Raw genomic sequence first — 19,579 nt, forward strand, 5'->3', positions numbered from 1 at the left:
TTAGTGACGGATTGTAACGGATGGCCATCCGTTTCATCCGTCATGCACTGGATCCGACGGGAAAAAAAACTGTCCGTCGGGCGGAGAAAACGTTCAGAGGAACGTTTTTTTCTGCATGTTGGAAAATCAGTCAGCGATGCATCCTGTGCTGCCCATCGTTGGCTATAATGGAAGCCTATGGACGCAGGATCCGTCACTGACTGTGAAAACCATGAATCCAGCGACGTATCACGTTTTGGTATTCTGAGCATGCCTGGGTGGATTTTCGATTCAGGGGGGAAAAAAAAAAATCTCTCAAAATTTAGGCAGCTCCACAGTTGACGCATCCGTCAAAAAACTGGAAGTGTTACATCCGTTTTCTGCTATTTTAACATCCATCGATACGTCACACTGACGCATTATGACGGCCGCTTGACAACGGAAATGTGAAAGAAGCCTTACCCTCCTTGTGAAGTGTGTAAATGACTTCCTTCTGGACATCTGTCAAGTCAGCAGTCTTCCCCATGATTGTGGAGCCTACTGAAGCAGACTAAGGGACCTTTTTAAATGCTTAAGAAGCCTTTGCAGGTGTTTTTTGTTAATTACTCAATTTAGTGAGATAATGACTTGGGTGTTCATTGGCTCTAAGCCATAATCATCAACATTAACAGAAATATATACTTGAAATAGATCACTCTTATGACTATAGAATATATGAGTTTCACTTTTTGTATTGAAGAACTGAAATAAATCAACTTTTGGATGATATTCTAATTTAGTGAGAAGCACTTGTATGTGTTTGGTTTATGCAGCAGAATAGCAGCTTTTGTGCATACATCAAACTTATCCCATTAATTCAATGTGAACAAAACCCTACCGTAAGTATCTTAGGTACAAAAGTACAAGTGTGTGTATGTATGGTTTATCGCTGAGAGTGCAGAACACAACAATAGTTTCTCATACATTTTAATAATTAAAGCTCAACAATCAAAGAAGAACTGGGAAATGAAGCAGAGAAGATATTGAGCTTCTCCAAATACAACTGGTCAATAGACTTTTGTAACACTGTGTAATATTGAATTGTTTGCAAAACGGGGCTGAGGGGGATACATCTCGAAATAACCAAGTATGATCCGGAAAAAAAAAAAAAAACGCATTCAAATTTTTTTTTACAAAGTCTAGATAAGCAGAGTTCTGTTGATAAATTGTTTTTTAGAACAATTTAATGTCTAGTCATAGAAAAGATCTGACCTACTACTGTACAGTTCTTGACAACCAGAAAATCCAAATCAATGATTGATTTCTTGATTCATGCACTTCACTACCATTATCTAGGAGTTACAAATATTTGAAAATAATCTCTTATAAATTAATCACTACTGTAATTTATTATCATCATCATCACAGGATCCATTCGGAACTTACAGGGTTATTCCAATCCTGGATTTTTCTGGCATATCTGTAAGATGTACCACAAATGCTTCACAGATGCAGATCCAACCACTGTAACCGTCATTTATATTCATAATGGGGCACTCCCCCTTCCCAAATCTCATCCCACCCGGAGAGGCGGCCACATCTCTGCGCTTTTTGGTACTTCAACATAAGTAATTTGAGAGTTGTGCATTCACAAACACCTCTATATTCAAGGAGGACACTTTACCAGTTAGATGGGTGTTCGCGATATCTGCTATAAATGACCCATTACTTATATAGCACCAACCTATTCCGCAATGCTGAACAAAAATGGTTCCCATCTACAGTGGGGTTCACTATCGTAATCTCAGACACAAGAATAGCAGTGGGAATTTCTTATGAAGCCAATGAACCTGATTTTTTTTATGCAAGACAAACCGGTGATCGATAAACCCTTAACCCTAAGTGTACATTAAAGGGGTTGTCCATTATTTTCATATTGATGACCTATTCTAGGGATATGTTATTAATATCAGATTGATGCGGTCCCAACAACCGACACCTTCCCAGCAGCATTCAGAAATGTAACAGTTTACAGGGCAGAACATCGCAGCGGATTACAGTGTTTAGTGACCACTACCAAGTACTCCCGGTCAGCTACTACTAGATCTTCAACATTAAAGTAGTGAACATCTTCTATAATTAAAAAGAAAAGAACTATAGCTACAAGTTAAGGTGCCAATAGAAATTAGGCTAAGTTAATGTTAGACAAGTGCTGTATGCTGGGCATTCTTTTGGGGAGAGGAAAAAGACAAGTCTGCATACCAGAAAGTGGTATTCAGACATGACCCCTGATGTTCTCATTCACTATAAGAATAATAATAATATATAATAATAATAAGAAAGGTTAAACTTTGGGCTCAGGTTGACCTCTTCTTTCTGTGCGGTTCTTAAAAGGGAACTTTTTATTGGATTTTCCTGGAGCATCCCCTCCAATTGCCACTGTTCCACTGATTCTCCGTACTAAAGTTTTACTCCATGTAATAAATAAGCAAATTTTGCCTTCAACTAACCAGGCGTATATCACAAAATGTCTTTGTTTTTTCTCCTCTGAGAGAAAAGATCTATGATATATGCCTAGTGGCTTGAAGGGAGAATTTACTTACCGGTAATTACCAAGGGAAAGGAAGGGCATAGAATAATTAGGAAAAAACTGTGTAAGTGTGAGGTACATAATTTGAAGTAAAGAAAATTGGGTGAAAGGTCCTCTTTATGCACCCATACAATACATTGTAGTGGATGAAAAGATGACTCAGCCTATCATTCAGCCCAATGCCATTCCTCCTGACTCCCACATACATTGGAGTTCTCGGCTTATCTCACCAAAAACAAAAACATTGACAATCTGAAGTCATAAACTCTGGATTCTTCTCTCCCTTGACATCATTTGCCAGGGTAAAGTCCGGATGTCCCAATATGTGATAGACTACAAGACAAGCCTGCCAAAATCACTGTAGTAGTCCAACTTTAGTCTATGATGCAATGGGATTTGGGATACAACTGTAGTCTAGCACAGAAGGACACAAACAAAATTTAGATCAAAGTTAATCCAATCCGTTTTTTTGGTGTTCTTTAAAGAAGACCTTTCACCAGTTTTAGCATCTTAGGCTTCTTTCACACTAGCGTCGGAATCTCCCCGTCGCAATGCGTCGGGGAGAGATTCCAACGCTAGCGTTTGCTGCATTGCACAATGGAGGCAGCGGATGCATTTTTCCGGCGCATCCGCTGCCCCATTGTAAGGTACGGGGAGGTGGGGGCGGAGTTCCAGCCGCGCATGCGCAGTCGGAAAAAGCGGTCCGTCAGGAGCAAACAACGTTACATGTAGCATTTTTTGCTCCCGACGGTCCGCCAAAGCACGACGCATCCGTCGCTCGACGGATGCGACGTGTGGCAATCCGTCGCAAATGCGTCGTCAATGCAAGTCTATGGGGAAAAAACGCATCCTGCAAGCACTTTTGCAGGATGCGTTTTTTCTGCAAAACGACGCATTGTGACGGATTGCAGAAAACGCTAGTGTGAAAGTAGCCTTAGGCTGGCCACATTATTGGCAAGCTCAATAAAACAGTATGTATTTTTTAATTACTATTCTTGGAGATAGTATCATAAATTATAACTTCATTTTACAAGCTAAGTCCAGGGGCGTTACCAGAGATTCTTCTCTTGGGTCATGTATTTCTTCACCTATATAACACTGACCAATTCTAAGAAGACAGCAACACACAGGGGGGAAAAAAAAAAAACACACCCACACAATAGCGTAGAACAGTATTTCTCATGTGCAAGACATGCAAAGACACACAGCCCTGCTCTTACAGATTTCACTGAAGAGCTGTGCGGTGAGTCAAGCAGAGATTAGGCTACGTTCACATTTGCGTTGTGCGATGTTGTGTCGGAGACGCAACGCACAACGCAAACAAAAAATGCAACAAAACGCACGCTAAAACGCAGCGTTTTGCGACGCATGCATCTTTTTTGCCGAAATTTGGACGCAAAAAAAATGCAACTTGCTGCGTTTTCTGCGCCCCACGCTTGCGGCAAAAAAAAACGCATGCGTCGCAAAACGCAGCACAACGCATGTCCATGCGCCCCCCATGTTAAATATAGGGGCGCATGACGCATGCGTCGCCGCGGCTGCTCCCGACGCAACCGCGCAAAACGCTAATGTGAACGTAGCCTTAATGTGATTACAAACACCCTTCAGTTTTCATCTTACAGCAGTCAGTGTGGGGGTGGAAAGGTGATATATCAGATGTTTAAACAAGCTAAACCACCAACCAGAAAAAAAAAAAAATGTTGATCACCGGCAAACGCTGTTGGTCAGCTGGTGTAAATGCACCTACAGATGGTCATCTGGTCCAGCCAAAATCTAATCTAATATGTATAAGTCTCTAAAAGCCCCCAAACACAGTCTAATGTCAACTGATTGTCATCGGGCATGGGGGAAGAGGTTATGTTGATTGGGCATGGACTGCTGATTGTGTTGGTCTCCCAGAAATAAGCAGCCGGCTCTCTCAGAGGACACGGGAGGGTTCTGCCAAACGAGTGAACCAGTGTAAGGTAGAGCTGCCTGACATGGTTGTTGGAGGATCAATCAGCCTACGGGCATCTACTGTGTATGGTGGGCTTAAGGCTGCCGTCACACTAGCAGTATTTGGTCAGTATTTTACCTCAGTATTTGTAAGCCAAAACCAGGAGTGGAACAATTAGAGGAAAAGTACAATAGAAGCATATGCTCCACTTCTGCATTTATCACCCACTCCTGGTTTTGGCTACAAATACTGATGTAAAATACTGACCAAATACTGATAGTGTGACGGCAGCCTAAAGGTACTGTCACACTAGACGATATCGCTAGCGATCCGTGACGTTGCAGCGTCCTCGCTAGCGATATCGTCCAGTGTGACAGGCAGCAGCGATCAGGCCCCTGCTGGGAGATCGCTGGTCGGGGAAGAAAGTCCAGAACTTTATTTCGTCGCTGGACTCCCCGTAGACATCGCTGAATCGGCGTGTGTGACACCGATTCAGCGATGTCTTCACTGGTAACCAGGGTAAACATCGGGTAACTAAGCGCAGGGCCGCGCTTAGTAACCCGCTGTTTACCCTGGTTACCAGCGTAAAAAAACAAACAGTAGATACTTACATTCAGCTGTCTGTCCCTTGCCGTCTGGTTCCTGCACTGACTGCTGGCCGTAAAGTGAAAGCAGAGCACAGCCACAGCGGTGAGTCACCGCTGTGTGACTCACCGCTGTGCTGTGCTTTCACTTTCACTTTACGGCCAGCAGTCAGTGCAGGAACCAGACGGCAAGGGACAGACAGCTGAATGTAAGTATGTACTGTTTGTTTTTTTACGCTGGTAACCAGGGTAAACATCGGGTTACTAAGCGCGGCCCTGCGCTTAGTTACCCGATGTTTACCCTGGTTACCGGGGACCTCGGGATCGTTGGTCGCTGGAGAGCTGTCTGTGTGACAGCTCTCCAGCGACCAAACAGCGACGCTGCAGCGATCCGGATCGTTGTCGGTATCGCTGCAGCGTCGCTAAGTGTGACGGTACCTTAAAAGTGTGATAATCTAGTGAGGCTCAGACCTTGCATATGGGAAACAGTGATGGAAATTAATATCTGTGTGTGCATAATAACAGGTTAGAAAACATGTAAGAGCAGATTCCACTTTTTCGGGTTGTACTTATTTCAGCCTTCATTATGTAGCTTTCCTTACCCAGCTTCCAGCAAAGCAATATATGAGTCGGTTGGATTTTTAAAGGTGAATTTGCAATTGAGAACATAATAGGAGGAAGACACCAAAGAATTAGCATAAATACACAATTACAGTCATGTGGAGAGATAAATGAATAATAGCATAGAATTAATGTTTAAACACGACATTTGAAGACAAGAGTGGGCGTCAGCAAATGGTCTGCATGGTATTTTTAGCCTTCGTAGTCTGGAAAAGCATTGTGCACTACATCTGTTGCTAGAAGGCTTTTTTTTTTTTTTTTTTAAAAGGTCTGGTATAATTACATTTAATGTGATGATAGAATAAATTATTTTACTACAGAAAATCTATCAGTAAGAATCAACTGTGCTTAGGCCTTTATGTTTCATGTCCACAATACACGTGTACATATTCACAGAGCAAGCCTGGAATTAGTAACCAAGGGCCACTAGAATATTAATATAATTTGGTCACAGATGATATGGCTTTACCATTGTAGTCATCAATTCTACCCAACATCTGCTACTGGGCAAGATGGAAACAATAGGAAGCATGAAGCTTCACACAGTAGGACCACTGAAGACCATAAGCGGTTTACGTAATGCCAAATTTTGCAGACAAACTTTTGGTACCCGTTTTCTGAATTGGATAATTATTTAATTAATTATAATTAAAGGGAATCATGAAAAAAGGGTTCCCATTAGTACACAGCATTTCTTCATGATCCTAACAAACATTAGAAATCTTGCCGCGCATATAGGATGTAAGCTCCCAATAATCTGCTCAATCGTCAGCTGGTGGTTGTCTAAAGCCACAAAGCCCTGACTAAGGCCGGTTTCACACATCCAGATAATTCCGGTACCGGAAAAAAATCGGTACCGGAATTATCCGTGTTCGTGTGGCCCTACGTTTCTGTGGCACATCAGTGTGGCACACGTGTGCCCACTGGGTACCACACGCACCGTGCTGGGTACCACACGTACCAGCATCTGGTGCTGAAGCCGCGATTCATATCTTCCCTGCAGCAGCGTTTGCTGCAGAGAAGATATGAATAATAGTGTTTAAAATAAAGATCTATGTCTGTGCACACAGTTACTGCCACCGTCAGATCGACAGACATTTAACAGGTTAATAGTCATGGCTTTACCCACACAAGAGGCAAATCCTGGCTGTGACATGTAGCCATTATCTGCAGGGTATGGGACAGGCTCAGTCTGTGAAACCTGCTCCATACACCCACTACCAACTTGCTCCGTACATGAGGATGGTGGAAAGGGGTTAATGTTTCTGCACCAGATAGAAGAGGACACATTTTAAGATTCATTGTCCCATGTTAAATGTTTGTGAGGTTATAAACTTTGTAAAAAGAATTTTGCCAATTTGCCATAGTTAGAAAGCTCAATACGTTGTTGCATATGGGAAAATACAGCTGTTCAGTGGTTTGTGATATTGCTGGAATATATTGACACTATATTAAAAAAAAAAAAAAAAAAAAAAAATTTTGTAAATATAGCATTCATCATATAAAATGGCAATCCTTAGGATAGGTAATCAATATCAGAAACGGAGGACTCAGACACCGGCTGCCCTTGCCGATCAGCCTTTTCCAGCACCGATGCCTGATATAGCATGTAATTAGCCTTCCCAAAACTTGCATTACTTGTTAATTATTATTATTGTAACTCTAATAGCTGTGCCAGAGCTGGTCTCTCCTTCTCTACGGCCCCCATACACATTAGACTAACGTCGAGTGAACCCACCAATAAAAAACAAGATAAGACGCTGGTCTAATGAGTATGAGGACGCAGGCCGCGTGATGTCAATCGCACATGTCTGATGTCGCACTGCTTTCCTTGAGATAAAGCGCGTCAGTCAGGGGCTCTCTCATAGAGAACACAGGAGTGATCGACCGAGCCAGCGCTCTGCGTATGGGAGTGTTGGCATGGCAGACATGGCTGTGGACCGACGATTGGCCAAAGCCTTGGTCGGCTCACTATTTTCACGCATGTGAACAGGCACCTATCTACCTATTTGTACTGGACACGTGTTAAGGAGAGCATAAAAGATACCAGCAATGACAATAGTGGCACCATGTGAGACAATGACTTACCATATTTAAATCTGTGCCCCTATGAGAGATACTATGCAGGGGTGGGGTAATTCTGAGGCATTTTGGTGTCAATTTGGAGAAACCATTTGTGTTGAACTATATAAAATGGTTCCTGGTCATTTGTTGACTGCAGAAAGCTTGAAACCTAAATTTTGTATAGTAATCCTAATTTGCACTTGGGTTTTGAATACATTTTCTCACAACTGTAAAAGGATAAGAGATTTTGTCCTTGAACGCTGCATATGGTTTACAAAATAGATTTGACTCCTGACTTCACAAACATGGCAAATACAATGGTTTGTGTCTGGGCAGAAATCAGAGAATACATTCACTTACTGATCTATCTGCATGTAGCTTTGCTGAAGAGGATCAGTTACACATTACAGCGCTCATCTGCCTCGTACCGTCACAGAATACGCTCGCTGCATGAAATGCAATATTCTACCAATATGATGGCTATAAGAACAGCTGAGTGCCACTTCCTCTCCGACGCCATTCCATCCGCCCAAACACATACTTGGGTCAGGTCAGAGCCCATGCTGTGGCTTCCTTGGGGCATGTGTGGTGCCAGCAATTTGATAGAACAGCTGAAGTCATCTGCAGTGCCATGGCAATGATTTCTGAATGCCGAGAGCTTCTGCCAGACAAAAGCAGACGTTCAGAACACTAAAAAAAAAAGTCCTGAAAGGAAGTCTGTCATCCCTAAAGTGCATACTAGAACGAGCTGTATGGGGATATAGGGGGTTTAACCCCTATAAGATCATAATAGCACTATCATTCTCTCAGTCACTGTGCCACTAAAATGTAGTTTTCAATCAAAAGCACATGAGGGGTTTTGGCGCACTCTTGGTATGGCCAAAGGCTCAGTGCACCATTTCACTCTCCTAATTAACTTCTTCCCCTTATGATTGAAAAGCGAGCGCTGTCTGAACTCAACCTGTCGATATTAGCGTGCGCACCAACACTGCCTGAGCGTGGCTGTATGCGCGAAGTGTGTCAATGCCAGCAAATATTATCTGCCCCTTTCTCGTCCCTGACGACGATTGCGCTCTACACTTCCTGGAGTAGAAGACGAGCCAGCAGCACGGAAAGAGAACGCACCCGTACACACTGTGTGAACGCTGGCACCGACACTGTACACAGGCAGCAATAGTGCGCATACATAGACCCACAGGCCAAGTTAAGGCACTGTTCGCTCTGGGAAAGCAAGCGCTGTCAATCAGAAGCGGGAAAGTCCCCAAAACTGTAATTGAGTTAGCGTAACGGGGTATCGTTGGACACGCCATAGGTGCACTGAAGAACCATCACTAGCTATTCAATTAAAAAAATGTTCTGTACCACTAAAAAGTCCCCTATGTAACCATACAGCTAGCTCAACATGCAATGTAGGGATGACAGACATGAAAGCATTTTGCCCATTTCAATAATGCAGAGTTTAATCCATTTACAAAGGTATAGAAATAGAAGAAAAACACAGCAAAACAAAAGTCAACGAGCAGTGTCCCAAACTGAGCATACACTTTACATTGTAGAATCCCAGAATGTTAAAGTTGGATGGGACCTCCAGGGTCATTATGTCCAACCCCCTGCTCAATGCAGGATTCACAAAACCATATCAAACAGATGCCTGTCCAGCCTCTGGTTGAAGAATTCCATTGAAGGAGAACTCACCACATCTCGTGGCAGCCTGTTCTACTCAATGATCACCCTAACTGTCAAAGTGTTTTCAAATATCTAATCTGTGTCTTCTCCCATTCAAATGTGCTGCTGTGCAGCTTCAAAACCCATCATCTACCAGAACAGAACACTCATATTTTATACTCCACTTAATTTCGAATTTAACAGAACCCCACCCCCACTTCTGTTTGGCTTTATTCAGTGGTACAGAAAAAAACACCTTATGATTAATGACCTTGTGTGGGAGATCTTTCTCAAAGTAGAAAAGGATGTAGGTCACCAGTAGAGCAAGGCACGTATGAAAAAACACCTTACGGCTATGTGCACACGTTGTGGATTTGCCTGCGGATCGGCAGCGGATTTGACAGTACCATGTAAACCTATGGAAAACCAAATCCACAGTGCACATGCTGCGGAAAATACTGTGTGGAAATGCTGCGGTTTATTTTCATGTCAATTCTTTGTGCGGATTCCGCAGCGTTTTACACCTGCTCCTCCATAGGAATCCGCAGGTGTTAAAACGCAGGAGAAAAACGCACAAAAAACGCTGGAAATATGCGGTAAATCCACGGGTAATCCGCAGTGCGTTTTACCTGCAGAATTTTCAAAACCTGAGCAGAAAAATCCGCACAGAAATCCGCAACATGGGCACATAGCCTAAAGGCACCTCTTCGTACGGAAACCATCAAGTTGGATGTCCGTATGAAATTGGAAGCCTGTGCAGATACAGGATTGCTCCTTGGAAATCTATGTGAAAGTAATTTGGTGTAATATGGTTTTGTATTTGCGGCCTAATGTCAGCAAATCCTATTATAAAGAAAATGCCAACAATCTAATGTTTATGGGGAGCTTCCAACCAACCCCAGATAGCGGATATTGGCGATAAACGGCTGTTAAATAAATATGCATGCTTGGCCAAGTCAAACATGCATGTTTATTGAGGGTCAGGGTAGAAAGTCAATGTTCACATTGTGCCTTACCCTCACGGCAGTGGCACAACTGCTGAGCCCTCCTCCTCCATAACAATCTTCTCCACCATCACAGAAGATCGACTCTCCACTCTACTCAAGATCGCATCTGACCACCTGAGTACTTGACCAAATCCCATCCCACACCTCACCACAGTCTTCATCCCAGCCGTAATCCATCTCTTCAACCTATCATTAATTGGTGTCTACCCTCAAGCTTTAAACATGCCTCAATCACACCTATCCTCAAAAAGCCCTCTCTTGACCCATCCTCTGTATCTAGCTATCGCCCTATATCACTTCTCCCCTATGCCTCAAAACTACTGGAACAACACGTCCATCTTGAACTGTCCTCCCACCTCTCCTCTTGCTCCCTCTTCAACAGCTTTCAATCTGGCTTCTGGTCACACCACTCCACTGAAACTGCCTTAACTAAGGTCACCAATGACCTATTAACCGCCAAAGCCAAGCAACACTACTCTGTCCTCCTCCTAGACCTGTCCTCTGCCTTTGACACAGTGGACCATTCCCTATTAATACAGATCCCTATTATATCCCTTTGCATCACAGACTTGGCCCTATCCTGGATCTTGTCCTACCTAACAGACCGGACATTCAGCGTCTCCACTCACACACCATCTCCTCACCTCGTCCCCTATCTGTCGGAGTCCAGCAAGGTTCAGTCCTAGGGCCCCTGCTCTTCTATATTTACCGTACACCTTCGGCCTGGGACAGTGCATAGAATCTCACGGCCTTCAGTATCATCTCTATGCCGACGACACACAGATCTACCTCTCTGGACCAGATATCACCACCTTACTAACCAGAATCCCAGAATATCTGTCTGCTATTTCATCCTTCTTCGCTAAATTTCTAAAACTTAATATAAACAAAACAGAAATCATCATCTTTCCACCATCTCACTTGACTCCCACAACAGACCTATCCATCATAGTAAAAGGCTGCTCACTCTCCCCAGTCCCACAAGCTCGCTGCCTCGGTGTAAATCTTTGACACTGATCTCTCCTTCAAACCACATATCCAAGCCCTTTCCACTTCCTGCCGACTTCAACTCAAAAATATTTCCCGGATCCGTACATTTCTCAACCAAGTATCTGAAAAAACCCTAGTTCATGCTCTCATCATCTCCCGCCGTGACTACTGCAACCTCCTACTCTGTGGCCACCCCTTGAACACTCTCGCACCGCTCTATTTTAAACTGCTGCCTGACTAATCCACCTGTCCCCCCGCTATTCCCCAGCCTCTCCCCTATGTCAATCCCTGCATTGGCTCCCCATTACCCAAAGACTCCAGTTCAAAACCCTAACCATGGCATACAAAGCAATCCCCAATCTGTGTCCTCCATACATCTGTGACCTTGTCTCCCAATACTTACCTGCATGCAACCTCCGATCATCTTCTATATTCCTCTCTTATCTCCTCTTCCCACAATCGCATACAAGATTTCTCCTACACATCCCCCAAACTCTTATACTCTGGAACTCTCTACCCCAACATATCAGACTCTCGCCTACCATGGAAACCTTCAAAAAGAACCTGAAGGCCCACCTCTTCCGACAAGCCTACAACCTGCAGTAACCACCGATCGACCAAACCGCTGCACAACCAGCTCTACCCTCGCCTACTGTATGCTCACCCATCCCTTGTAAATTGTGAGCCCTCGCGGGCAGGGTCCTCTCTCCTCATGTACCAGTCGTGACTTGTATTAATTAAGATTATTGTACTTGTTTTTTATTATGTATACCCCTTCTCACATGTAAAGAGCTATGGAATAAATGGGGCTATAATAATAATAATAATAATAATAATAATAATAATAATAATAATATGTGCTGATGGGGTCATTGTCCTGTGTACAGTCCAAGTGTTGGAGCCTGCCTCATATATGTGGATATGTCGGAAAGAGCACACACTGATTCTGTCTGCATCAATACCGTCAATAGCCCAGACAGTGCACATGCCGAATCCCATTTGCTACGATGAAGACACTGACATGACGGTAAAACGCAATGAGATCCAGCTTTATATATGCAAATCTTTATTGAAAACAATTTTTGGAAAATAAATTCTGCAATAACAAAATCCCTGAAACCTAGAAGGACATGGATTATTAGTTTGCATACCCTTATCCATAGGCAGGACTCCACATGAATACCTATGAACATATCTTATGTCCATAGTTGAGGTCCACATAATAATAATAATAATAATAATAAATAAATAATCTTTATTTATATAGCGCCAACATATTCCGCAACGCTTTACAGTTTCAAACACAACAGTCATAAGTAACAACGTTAACAATACAATAATTAAAGCGAAATAAGACGACCCTGCTCGTGAGAGCTTACAATCTACAATGAGGAGGGGGAGATACAAAGTACAGGTGTGTATTTACAATGATGTATTTACACTGATGGTCCAGCCATCTTCAGTGGGTGGGAGATAGATGGAGATAGTGAATCGGCCACACACACACAAAATGACTGATTAGTTAACGTGGTAGGCCGCTCTAAACAAATGTGTTTTGAGGGAGCGCCTAAAACTATGAAAATTGTGGATGGTCATAATATCTTGGGGTAGAGCATTCCAGAGGATTGGCACAGCACGGGAGAAGTCTTGGAGTCAGGAGTGGTACGGATTAGTGCAGATGTTGGTCGAAAGTTATTTGCAGAGCGCAGAGTGCAGAGCGCAGCGGTCGGTTAGGCCGATAGACAGAAATGAGGGAGGAGATGTAAGGAAGTGCTGCACTGTGAAGAGCTTTGTGGCTGAGAACAAGTACTTTGAATTGTATCTTGTAATGAATGGGCAGCCATTGTAACGACTGGCGAAGAGCGGACGTATCTGAGTAACGATTAGCCAGATGGACGACCCTGGCTGCTGCATTAAGGATGGACTGGAGAGGGGAAAGTCGAGTAAGGGGGAGGCCAATTAATAGAGTGTTACAGTAGTCCAGGCGGGAGTGGATCAGGGTGACAGTGAGGGTTTTTGCGGTTTCCATGGTGAGAAAAGGGCGGATTCTAGAGATGTTCTTTAGGTGTAAGCGGCACGAGCGGGCAAGAGATTGTATATGGGAGGTGAAGGAGAGATCGGAGTCAAACATAACACCCAGACAGCACGCCTGCTGCCGGGGTGTTATTATGGTGCCACCCACGGAGAGGGAAATGACAAGTTTAGAGAAGTTAGTAGACGATTTAGAAGAAGTTCAGTTTTGGAGAGGTTGAGTTTCATATAGAGGGCAGACATGATGTTGGAGACTGCAGACAGACAGTCAGTGGCGTTCTATAGTACAGCGGGGGTAAGGTCAGGGGATGACGTGTATAGTTGTGTGTCATCAGCATAAAGATGGTAGTGAAAGCCAAATCTGCTGATGGCCTGTCCAATTGGGGCCGTGTAGAGGGAGAAGAGAAGGGGGCCAAGGACTGAGCCCTGAGGTATCCCCAACAGTGAGAGGAAGAGGAGATGAAGTGGAGCCAGAGAACAGAACACTGAAGGAGCGGTCAGAAAGATAGGAGGAGAACCAGGAGAGAGCAGTGTCCTTAATGCCTAGTGACTGGAGCCTAGAGAGTAGGAGAGGGTGGTCAACAGTGTCGAAAGCTGTAGAAAGGTCGAGAAGAATGAGCAGAGAGTGGTCACCGTTACATTTTGCTGTCAGGTTATTGGTCATTTTGATGAGTGCAGTTTCTGTTGAATGTAAAGGGTGGAAACTGGTCCACATGAATACCTATGAACATATGTCATGTCTATAGATGAGCTGTCTGCAAACAAACACCCACTGCTTCCAGGACCCTGTTGATCATCAGTCTCACATGACTAGGGCACCTAGTATGACTAGGGCACCTAGTATGAAACACAAGTGTGGACTGGACACCCTACGTTTACAGTATTCAGTAATGCCCCATTCAGATATCCTTGTGTAACGGTCTGAGTGTGGACTGCGATTCACTGACAACTTCACAGTCTCAGTTATGCCTAGGAGGCTGTCAAGTTTGGGTGAGGAGACCCGCGGCCAGCCCGTGCATCACGGTTCGTACTTGGACCGAGACACACTGGATGTGTGACTGCAGCATAAAGAGAACCCTCCAATATCGTTAAAATATATTACCTTTTATTTCTTCTCATCAAAGCTACAGATGGCAGTGGTCCTACTTGTCGCTGCTAAACTTCCTTTCTGCTCTACTTCCCATAGAACATAAAAGACATCAGAAAATGGTTTCTGGGGAAAAGAAAAAAAAAAACAAAAACAATTAAAATAATTTAGACCAGTTATAACAATATGACATACAATCAGACTTCTTAAAGAATGGAAACATAGAAGAAGCAATCTTATATTAGACTCCTAAAAACAAGATATTCACTTGGCGTGGGAGGTGGGAATTGGCAAAACTGAGGAACGAAATTTTTTTTCGTAGTCGTGTAGGTGTGTGTGAATGTGTTCACATTCTGTTCGGATGACCAAACATAGATACAATCATTTAATTAACTGGTACAAATCAATGACATGGTACAGACTGGTCCAAGTAGCCATATTTCCTAGGGAGTGAGGCTACATGAACTATGACAGAGGAAAAATAAAAGCCAACTAATAATCTCTAGACTGCATCACGCAGCATTAACGACTAGCCACTGCCAAAAAACACTTCAGTCTCAAATTTTCCTTGTGCTTTCAACTTCAAGATGAAGTCAAATAGTTTAAGGCAATGAACCAAGTTAATAAGAAGAGGAAATCAATGCAAGTGAAGCGGCAGCCATTGTGCTTCTGGGACTCCGTTGACTTATTTTACCAAATGATGAATATTAGCTCTAATGCTCACGAACAGAGAGATGGGAATGACCAACCTAAAGGATTTCAGCCTAAGGGATCTATTCATGGTTAGCCAGCAGCGAGGATGACTAGACCAGCAAGAAACACACTTGCCACCAACTGGAGAATAATGCAACAAGCCTTAATGCTGCTGAGCACTGCATTGGGGTTTCCATCGAAATCACAGAAAAACTGGATTGTGACAGAACCCTAGGAGAGCAATTCAGTACAACAGGAGTCACTCTGGGCTCCATTTGGCCTTAGTTCCGGTGGTTATCTTTTTAGGTAGACAAAAAGCCCATCTAAAAAAGACAGACAGTGCTGGAACAGAGACAAACGAGTCCAAAGCCACTTGGTCTGCCCAATTACTCTACATAGATCTGCCCGAATTCTATTTTTGCAGCGTTTAGAAAGAAACTCAAGCACAAGTGATCAGCGTAGAGAACAGAATAAATGAGAACCAGCAACCAACATCAGAAGGAAATTAAAAAAATAAAAATATAATTGCCCACTCCTAAATACAGAATTCAAAAAGTATTCAGAAATAAATACTCCCTGACGAAGCGGCAGCGAAACAAGCACTGAAGCAGTGTGAGCGGGCTGTGGTATGCACCCATGGCTAGTAACATTCATTTATAGGACTTCAGAACCATCTACTTTGGGCTTTTTGCCATCTGGCATGGTGCATTGAATTTTGTGTTAAATATATACCCCTTTTCCTTCTTTATCTTTTGATATTTATATACCCTCATTATATGAAATACACTTTTTATACATTTATAGCAATAGATTTTTTAATGTATGAATTACTGCTGCATGTGTGCATATATACTGTAAGTCTGATATCTCGCCCATCTTTTCCATTGGAGCACGCCTCTCCCCTTTTATCATATTTGTCATGCCTTTTGTTGTATATGGCTCTTAATTTGCTTCTCATTTATGTAATCAATAAAATATTTGATATACATATTTCTGCCTACTTTTTGAATACAGTGATTAGGATATAAATGAGAACCAGCTAGAAATTAGAAACCAGTAACAACATTTCACCTTGCCAAGAAATTGCTACCCATGTATAAGATTTATGGCTGAATAAAAGGTTAAAGGTTTTGCTTCATATAGCCATACACTTGTTTTCCTTCTGCACCCTCCCAAATAAATGCAGTGGTCAACCCCTTTAAAGGGAATCTGTCACCCCAAAAATCATATCTAAGCTAAGCTCACCGGCATCAGGGGCTTATCTATAGCATTCTGTAATGCTGTAGATAAGCCCCGATGTAACTTGAAGGTTGAGAAATAAAGGTTATCACCCAGGGGCGGTCCTGGTGTGGTTCGGTCCGATGGGCATCGCTGTCCGGTCCGGGGCCTCCCATCTTCATCAGATGACGTCCTCTTCTTGTAGCGGCTCCGGCGCAGGTGTATTTTGTCTGTCCTGTTGAGGACAGAGCAAAGTACTGCAGTGCGCAGGCGCTAGGAAAGCTCAGAGAGGCCCAGCGCTTGCGCACTGCAGTACTTTGCTCGACCCTCAATAGGGCAGACAAAGTACGCCTGCACCGGAGCAGCAGCAGGGAGACAAGAAGAGGACATCATCGAATGAAGATAGGAGGCACCGGACCCGGACTGCGACGCCCAATGGACCGGACCGCACCGGGACCGCCCCTGGGTGAGTATAATCTAACCTTTATTTCTCATCTTTCAGGTTACATTGGGGGCTTATCTACATCATTCAAGAATGCTGTAGATAAGCCCCTGATGCCGGTGGGCTTAGCTCAGATATGATTTTTTGGGGGTGACAGATTCCCTTTAAATAGGAAGAAAAAATAAAATGATTTCAAACTGTAGCCAAAAACTTCAGAGTGCTGCGCTTATGGTACTGCATATCTGTTTGTCCCAGTTTGTTTTTTTCCCTATTAAAAGGAAATCTATCAGTAGGATCATCCTTCTTAATCAGTCTATAAGGCCATGCATGTCATGGGAAGCCAAATAAAATATCTTGATATCTGTAAACCGATGTCTTATTCCAGAGAAATCCACATTTCATCTATTATATGTAAATCAGCTGATAAGATCTATGGGCCGGACGCTAATATGCATGAGAATCTGCCTCCAGAGCTTATTTTAACCCCTTAGTGACAGAGCCAATTTGGTACTTAATGACCAGGCCAATTTTTGCAATTCTGACCACTGTCACTTTATGAGGTTATAACTCTGGAACGCTTCAACGGATCCCGCTGATTCTGAGATTGTTTTTTCGTGACATATTGTACTTCATGTTAGTGGTAACATTTCTTCGATATTACGTGCGATTATTTATGAAAAAAACGGAAATATGGCGAAAATTTTTAAAATTTTGCAAACTTTGTATTTTTATGCCCTTAAATCAGAGAGATATGTCATAAAAAATAGTTAATAAATAACATTTCCCACATGTCTACATCAGCACAATTTTGGAAACAAAATTTTTTTTTGTTAGGGAGTTATAAGGGTTAAAATTTGACCAGCAATTTCTCATTTTTACAACACCATTTTTTTTTTAGGGACCACATCACATTTGAAGTCATTTTCAGGGGTCTATATGATAGAAAATACCCAAGTGTGACACCATTCTAAAAACTACACCCCTCAAGGTTCTCAAAACCACATTCAAGAAGTTTATTAACCCTTTACGTGCTTCACAGGAACTGAAACAATGTGGAAGGAAAAAATGAACATTTAACTTTTTTTTGCAAACATCTTAATTCAGAACCATTTATTTTATTTTCACAAGTGTAAAAACAGAAATGTAACCATAAATTTTGTTATGCAATTTCTCCTGAATACGCCAATACCCCATATGTGGGGGTAAACCCCTTTTTGGGCGCACCGCAGAACTTAGAAGTGAAGGAGCGCCGTTTGACTTTTTCAATGCAGAATTGGCTGGAATTGAAATCGGACGTCATGTCACGTTTAGAGAGCCCCTGATGTGCCTAAACAGTGGAAACTCCCCACAAGTGACACCATTTTGGAAACTAGACCCCTTAAGGAACTTATCTAGATGTGTGGTGAGCACTTTGAACCCCCAAGTGCTTCACAGAAGTTTATAACGTAGAGCCGTGAAAATAAAAAATCGCTTTTGTTTACACAAAAATGATCTTTTTGCCCACAAATTTTTATTTTCACAAGGGAAACAGGAGAAATTAGACCACAAAAGTTGTTGTGCAATTTCTCCTGAGTACGCTGATTCCCAATATGTGGGGGTAAAGCACTGTTTGGGCGCACCGCAGAGCTTGGAAGAGAAAGAGTGCCGTTTTACTTTTTCAATGTAGAATTGGCTGGAATTGAGATCGGACACCATGTCGCGTTTGGAGAGCCCCTGATGTGCCTAAACAGTAGAAATCCCCCACAAGTGACCCCATTTTGGAAACTAGACCCCCCATGGAACTTATCTAGATGTGTGGTGAGAACCTTGAATGCCCAAGTGCTTCACAGAAGTTTATAATGCAGAGCCGTGAAAATAAAAAATATTTTTTTTTTCCACAAAAAAGATTTTTTAGCCCCCAAATTTTTATTTTCACAAGGGTAACAAGAGAAATTGGACCCCAAAAGTTGTTGTCCAATTTGTCCTGAGTATGCTGGTACCCCATATGTGGGGGTAAACCACTGTTTGGGCGCACGGCAGAGCTCGGAAGGAAGGAGCGCCGTTTTGGAATGCAGACTTTGATAGAATGGTCTGCGGGTATTATGTTGCGTTTGCAGAGCCCCTGATGTACCTAACCAGTAGAAACCCTCCACAAGTGACCCCATTTTGGAAACTAGACCCCCCAAGGAACTTATCTAGATGTGTGGTGAGAACTTTGAATGCCCAAGTGCTTCACAGAAGTTTAGAATGCAGAGTCGTGAAAATAAAAAATATTTTTTTTTTCCACAAAAAAGATATTGTAGCCCCCAAGTTTTTATTTTCACAAGGGTAACAGGAGAAATTGGACTGCAATAGTTGTTGTCCAATTTATCCCGAGTACGCTGATGCGCCATATGTGGGGGTAAACCACTGTTTGGGCGCACGGCAGAGCTCGGAAGGGAAGGAGCGCCTTTTTGGAATGCAGACTTTGATAGAATGGTCTGTGGGCATTATGTTGCGATTGCAGAGCCCCTGATGTACCTAAACTGTAGTAACCCCCCACAAGTGACCCCATTTTGGAAACTAAACCCCCCAAGGAACTTATCTAGATGTGTGGTGAGAACTTTGAATGCCCAAGTGCTTCACAGAAGTTTAGAATGCAGAGTCGTGAAAATAAAAAATATTTTTTTTTCACAAAAAAGATTTTGTAGCCCCCAAGTTTTTATTTTCACAAG

The 19,579-nt window shown here is 42.9% G+C and overlaps 1 protein-coding gene across 6 annotated transcripts in view; it reads right to left on the bottom strand.

Annotated features, from left to right (window-relative positions):
• WDFY3 (WD repeat and FYVE domain containing 3) overlaps positions 1 to 19,579 on the bottom strand; it is a 382,468-nt gene that overhangs the window by 256,781 nt on the left and 106,108 nt on the right. For all 6 annotated transcript variants that reach the window (XM_069743279.1, XM_069743265.1, XM_069743271.1 and 3 more), the window contains exon 3: positions 14,549 to 14,659. The gene's annotated coding sequence lies outside the window, so the exon portion shown is untranslated. The remainder of the gene's footprint in view (positions 1 to 14,548; positions 14,660 to 19,579) is intronic.

This window comes from Ranitomeya imitator, chromosome 1 (assembly GCF_032444005.1).
Source record: "Ranitomeya imitator isolate aRanImi1 chromosome 1, aRanImi1.pri, whole genome shotgun sequence".
NCBI lineage: Eukaryota > Metazoa > Chordata > Amphibia > Anura > Dendrobatidae > Ranitomeya > Ranitomeya imitator.